The sequence below is a fragment of the Rhagoletis zephyria genome, unplaced genomic scaffold (genome assembly GCF_001687245.7).
Source record: "Rhagoletis zephyria isolate East Lansing unplaced genomic scaffold, Rhagoletis_zephyria_1.1 Rzeph_scaffold_00115, whole genome shotgun sequence".
Lineage (NCBI taxonomy): Eukaryota > Metazoa > Arthropoda > Insecta > Diptera > Tephritidae > Rhagoletis > Rhagoletis zephyria.
This window is the reverse complement of record NW_016157199.1, coordinates 484,153-490,205: the sequence shown is the minus strand read 5'-3', so window position 1 is coordinate 490,205 and position 6,053 is coordinate 484,153. Positions and strand designations below refer to the sequence as shown.

The 6,053-nt window shown below is 39.5% G+C and overlaps 1 long non-coding RNA gene across 1 annotated transcript in view; it reads left to right on the top strand.

Annotated features, from left to right (window-relative positions):
- The first annotated feature begins 409 nt into the window (after positions 1–409).
- LOC108378378 (uncharacterized) overlaps positions 410–6,053 on the top strand; it is a 12,424-nt gene continuing 6,780 nt past the window's right edge. The window contains exons 1-2 of the long non-coding RNA XR_001849406.1: positions 410–420; positions 4,312–4,314. This is a non-coding gene — a long non-coding RNA (uncharacterized LOC108378378). The remainder of the gene's footprint in view (positions 421–4,311; positions 4,315–6,053) is intronic.

Genomic DNA, 6,053 nt, shown 5'->3' with positions numbered 1-6,053 from the left:
CGTCTTCTTTTTCTCCTTTGGCATAGTTTAACTAGAGGGTAACAGACAATTAGGGTGATGATGATAGCGAGACCTGATATTGTTGGTCTTGTCAGAGTTTTTTATTCAATTTCTCCAATAACACGCAGGTTTTCCATACTTATCCTTCGAAAGTATGGAAGACTCAATATGGTAATTTCTTCAACATGCCCTTATGGTTTTTAAAGTAAGATCCATTAATGCGAATGTCATCTTCAAAGGTAAGTAAATAAGTTCCTGTAACGGTCTTTTCGGAGCCTGTGCTAGTCGTGATCGAAGCGGTATTATCGTTAATATTGACTATGCCATCGTCGACCACCGTAAATGGCCCAAGGTGGCTAGGGCGAGTGCTGCAGTGGGCGACGTTACCAGAATGGAGCTGCTGCGCGCACGTTGGATTTGGTAGCCTTCTGTAAAATGTTGATGTAAGTGTTGCGCTGCGATTCCCAATCGCCATAACTTGATTCTGACAGTCGGCAACGTTGTTGTCGTTCTCAAGGTGCAGGATTGTTCCGTTGTGCAGAACAGGGAAAACAATAATTTTCGTACAGACTAATACAGGCTTAGGATATTTAATTAAAAAATTTAAAAGGCTACTATCTAATAGGACTTTAATATATGATACTTCCATTAAGTCAGTAATAGTTGTGTTTGTAGAGCGCATATCAATAATGTTTTTTTTGTCATCTGAGTTTAACATCCAGGGATTTATTATACTTATCTTTGCAAAATTAAAGTTTCGATTTCATTTATAATAACACTGTGGAACAAATTCAGGTTAGCAAAAGTTAGGTCGATTCTGAGAGTGAGGGGTGAAAATAGAGGCTAAATTAGAAGACCCGTATCGCGGCGTTTGTTTATGTTAGTTCGAATTTTTTTTTATCGACTTTCGAACTTTGCAGTCAAATGCCGATTTTCAGCATATCGTTTATATGGTTTTTTGGCTATAACTCGTCGACTAATTCATATTTTTTCAATCTGTTAAAGCCAAATTATGTAAACTGACTTGTGCAACAATTAAAATTAAAAAAAAAATTGATTTAGAAAATTGTTGTAGTGCTTATGAAGCAAAATGTTGGAATTTTTTTTCATGCTTTTTGAACATATTTTCCACAAAACTAAGTCTTTTTTGCTTTCTGTTTGATCTATAATATGCTTCTCAGTTTCTTCAATAAATTTCATTTGAAAAGAAAACAATCATAATACAAAACTTGCGTTTTCCAGCTTAATATTAATTTACTTCGATTTCTTAATTTTCCAATTTTTTCAGTGTTGGTTTTGAAGAAACATTGAAAAAGAAATTATAAAAATATGGAAAAAAATATAATTTTGAAATGTTAGTTATGAAAAGTTTTAAGTAAAAAAATTAAATTAATTAAATTAATGATTTGGCCAGTTGCCGTTTAGCAGGCGGCTGTGGATCAACATCACTGCTCTCTCTAATATCTTGGTCATCGTCATCATCATCAGAAAGGTCGATAATTTCGTCCAACAGATATTCTGGAATTTCATCTTTGTCTTCCCCTTCTTCCTCTTTTTCCTCGTCTTCCTCTTCTTCAAAGGTGTTTTTATACCACCAACAAATTTCAGCGAGTATTGCATCTGGAGATTTCTTTCCTCTGTACCTGAAACGAAAATAGTTTTCAATCGTTAACATGTTTAAATTGTGCACTCTGACAAAGATATTAGAAAAATCTAGGAATTCAAAATATGCACACTCTATAGTTACCTTATTTCAAATGGAAGCGCAGTTTGGTGATAACGTTCGCCTTGCTCATCAGATTCAGTTGGCAACTGTTGAGCGAGTTGATCAAGATGCTGATGCAAGAGATGAATTTTGTACGACATATTAACCCCAATTTCATCGAAAGCTGCCAACATGTTTGCAACAGATTGCCTGTAGTTGTCTTTGCGTTCTTTACCCAAAAGTCCTTTAATGACTGCTTTCAATGCGAGCCATGCATTTAATTCTCGGTCTGTCAGAACTTGGTCAAAATCTTGACGACTCATTAGTTTCCGTATGTCGGGACCATTAACAACCCCTTCCTGAATTTTGGCGTTACTTAGTCTTGGGAAAATGTCTTTTAAGCGGTTGAATACTGCTGGTCTTTTTGCGATACATTTCAAAAAATGTTTAGCAATGCCAAGTTTAATGTGGAGCAACGCCAACAAAATTTTAATTTCAGGAACAAGACTTTCGTGTAGCCTATTGTCTTTAGGCCATTTCCGTCCACTGCGACTATTCCAGTTATGCTGTTTGTACTGGTTTCTCCCTTTAATACCTTCTCCGTATCGTGAATCCCAATCGCACGAAAAACACGGATATTTTGGACGGCCAGATGCTGTTAAGCCTGTAATCAGTGAAACTTGACTACTTCCAGAATATGTTTCAAATTATCGAAATTTTCCCTAGTGTCAGTGCTATACGCAATTGGAACAGAAGGCATTCTATTCGTCTTGTGCAAAAGCACAACTTTTAAGCTGATTAGTGAACTATCGATGAATAAACGCCAATCATCTTTTTTATAGGCTAACCCTATCGTCTCCATTAAGTTTTCGATTCGTTGCAATAAGCGAAATTTTTTGCATCATTCACATTGAAGAACTTTTCTAACTCTTTTTGGCGTTTTCGATATGCTGTTACTTTGGTACCTTTCGCCAGCAAATTATTTCCTTTCAAAAATTAAGCCAGTTGTTCTGTTTTTTTCTGAGTCAAATACAAAATTGCAACAATTGCATCCAATTGCTTTTGTGTGACTAGGATTGGGTCCTTTGATGTTTCATAGGATGTACCTTCACCAGGGTCGTATTCTGAGAATAAATGCATGGATATAGCAGCGGCGGTTGTAGTACTGATATCTGTTTGAAGATCAATACTACGGTATGTTGGTACTGGAACGAATTCTGAGTGCGGTAATGGTAACTGGACACTTGGCACTGCTACATAAGTTTTATTCTTAGCTTTCCTTCTATTAAAAGTTTTATGGTAGTTGATACATCCATAGCAATTTTCTTGTTGATGCGGGATGTTGTCTAACCACATCATTGGTATACCAAAAGGCATAGCCTTCTTCTTTTCAATTTTCAATTGCATAATACTTGAATAGCAAGTAAAGCAAACTTTTTTAGGGGCATAGTTTACGTCAATGATAAACTCTTGCGAGAAATATTGTTTATAGGCTTCCAAAAAACAATCACTCGCATTGCCACATTTTTCATCGCTTGCTATGAAACGTCCACAAACATTACAAAAATGGTCCATTTTACATTTTGGTTCCGACATTTTTAATACAATATATATTATAAAATGTTGTTTTTGTTATTTTTATGAAACCGATGCACTTAACTTAAATCACTCACAAAATTAAATAAGTTCTAAAAAAATTAATAGCGAATTGTATCACGACCGAGCGAAAATTAAAAGACATCAGCTTCGGCTGAGTTTCGAGTCTTAACTGAATCTTTATTTTTGATATTAGTTCGCTTGAACGAAATAAATAAAAATCGCTACCTATGCGGTGGTTGGAAACAAAAAAGAGGAAGACGAGGAAAAAGAGGAAGAAGGGGAAGATATTTATTGCATTTGACTGCAAAGTTCGAAGGTCTGTAACGAAGCGTTTTATCGCCCCGCCGCTTCTTCTACAATGCTGGGGTATACTCGCCGTGTCCAGGGTTCGTTACAATAAATTTGTAGTTTCGGGGCTCTGGTAAATCGCACTTTATTAACTTAATTTTCTTAGTTTCTACAAAGAACATATAACAAATAACAAAATTTGCACTTGCAGTGGTTGGGTAACGGCTTCCTGTCCCGTTATGGGCCCGTTAGGCGGTAGTGGCGTGGCTTCAATTCTGGTGAGCAGCGCTCTGTTGACGCCGTTGAATGGCGCGCTGCTAACCTCGGTACGCCTGTCGTTGCGCTGCTGACGGCGACGGATAGCGCTCTTGCTGGCGCGCTTGACGTGGCGCTGCTGACGACGACGGGTAGCGCTCTTACGGGTGCGCTTGGTGTTGCGCTGTCGGCGGTGACGATGAGAGACGCTCGGTTAACGCCGATGAGTAATGCCCTTGTGAGTGGGGCTCTGCTGGCGACTGTAAGTAGCGCTCTTGTTGGCCCGCTTGGCGTTGCGCTGTTGACGGCGCCGGATAGCGTTCTTGCTGGCGCGCTTGACGTGGCGCTGCTGACGACGACGGGTAGCGCTCTTGCGGGTGCGCTTGGTGTTGCGCTGTTGGCGGCGCCGGATAGCGCTCTTGCTGGCGCGCTTGACGTGGCGCTGCTGACGACGACGGGTAGAGATCGTTCGTACGCGGCTTCGCGGTAGACAGTGGCGAGCGGCGATCGAAACCGTTTTTAATGATTACTACTCTGAGTGGTGATGTCTTGCGGTGTGTGTACCACTCGCAAGCAATCGCTCCATTCAGCGGTAGTTCTCACTATCAAATATGGTTTTTCTACCTTTGAGGGGTGATGTCTTGTGGTGTGTGTACCACTCACAAGCTATCGCTCCCTTCAATTTTAGTCGTTCGCTCGCGACCACAGCTCCGTGCTGACTGACTGTTTTCTGGCTGTGCTCTATATTTTATGGGCTGCGTGCTTGATGTTGCGTGGTCGTGCAGCCACATGTTGCTGTGTGATGTTTCGTTGTCATGGTCACAAAGATGCTGTCGGGTGTTGCTACGAGTTGTGTTGCTATGAGTTGTGTTGCTTGTGTGGGCTAAATTTCTTGTTGAACATTTAGTCCTCACAGGTCGATAAAAAAAAAATCGAACTAAAATAAACAAACGCCGCGATACGGGTCTTCTAATTTAGCCTCTATTTTCACCCTCACTCTCAGAATCGACCTAACTTTTGCTAACCTGAATTTGTTCTACAGTGTAATTTCATTTCTTGCAAGCAGCGTTTCTTACAAATAATAAGTATCAATCTGCTTAGTTTTTGAGTTTTTAATAATGCGGTTACCAGTTTCCGTTAGTTGTTTTATCTTTTCTTGTACCTTGTGTTTATTTCTACCTGATGCCACTCTAAGTCTACGAGCTCCCGTTGTCGGAACTTCAGGTTTTCGAAGACGTCAAAGTCAGGTGTTCCTGTACCTAAAAGGTTAATGCTCCTAGTCTGTCTGTCGTGTATGTCCAGCGTTGTAAAAAGCCCCTTTATATGTGCAATATCTGAGTCCAGTAGCATTCTCATATGGCATATAGGGAAATGCGTTGTCAGTATTTTGCCTTAGTGCTGTGCCTTACCTGTCAGCGTGAGAACGGGAATTCGGTGAATCAGGCCACGCGCAGACTTTTATTGTTGACATTAAGATACTCGTGTTAACTCCTGCCCTTCTAAATGAAGGCCGTCCTTTGGCTTTTTGAAGCTTTCAATGACATCCTGAAGGTCGTGGCGTTGGCGTCTTCTTTTTCTCCTTTGGCATAGTTTAACTAGAGCGTAACAGACAATTAGGGTGATGATGATGCGAGACCTGATATTGTTGGTCTTGTCAGAGTTTTTTATTCAATTTCTCCAATAACACGCAGGTTTTCCATACTTATCCTTCGAAAGTATGGAAGACTCAATATGGTAATTTCTTCAACATGCCCTTATGGTTTTTAAAGTAAGATCCATTAATGCGAATGTCATCTTCAAAGGTAATGCAGCGTTTTTGCTGCATTAAAAATGCAACATTTAGCACTTTCGAACATATGTTTTCGAAGAGCGTTCATGCTACCGCATTTAGCAAATGTACATTTACGCGAGTTCGAAATCGTATGCTTTTGACAAACAGCCGTGTTCCAGTCGCTTATTCAGATCCGCATCTATTACGATAAATTCTGACGGAAAAGATAATGTGCAAAAACCCTACTGAAAAGGAAAAAATAAATTTTAAACCAAAACTTCAATACAAAAATTTGAATTGTTTTAACCATGACCGACCATTTGTTTTTGTTTTATTCATTTGTCGGTGCTGTCAATTAAAATTTCTTCACTTAATTAGGAAACAAAACAAACAGAATTGATCACAAATTGATCCAGATTTCTATCAGCATCACAT